Genomic DNA, 469 nt, shown 5'->3' with positions numbered 1-469 from the left:
AAAACAATAAGAACACAATGGCTAAAAATTTAAAGGGGCTTCAAACCGAGTGCACAAATTGTAATATCACCAAGAAATGCCACTCAGTTCCATGGAGATCCTTGGCTGCCAGTTCTTGACATGCCATGCGAAGCAACGAGAGGAAGACACTCTTCAACATGTCTCCTAAGAATAGAGACGGGGGATACATGCAGCAAGAAGTGCACGAGAATAGAGACGGGGAGCTTGTCGCCAAGCTTAGTCACCAAATTTGCATTATCCATTATCCATTTTAAGAGACAACAAAACCAATAGTCAAATTCCTATGGGCAGAGATCAAGCCATAAGAATTTAAGACAAACATATAAGCACTAAAGTATATGGCACGTCCTTCAAGATTTCAGTCAACCTGTCATACAAACCCAAGCAAATCTAATAAAGCTCCTCAATTGGAGATGGTGAAAAAATGATGGAAGAGGAGGTGTCGTTG

Source organism: Triticum dicoccoides, chromosome 5B (genome assembly GCF_002162155.2).
Source record: "Triticum dicoccoides isolate Atlit2015 ecotype Zavitan chromosome 5B, WEW_v2.0, whole genome shotgun sequence".
In the NCBI taxonomy this organism is placed as follows: domain Eukaryota; kingdom Viridiplantae; phylum Streptophyta; class Magnoliopsida; order Poales; family Poaceae; genus Triticum; species Triticum dicoccoides.
This window is presented reverse-complemented; position numbering follows the sequence as displayed.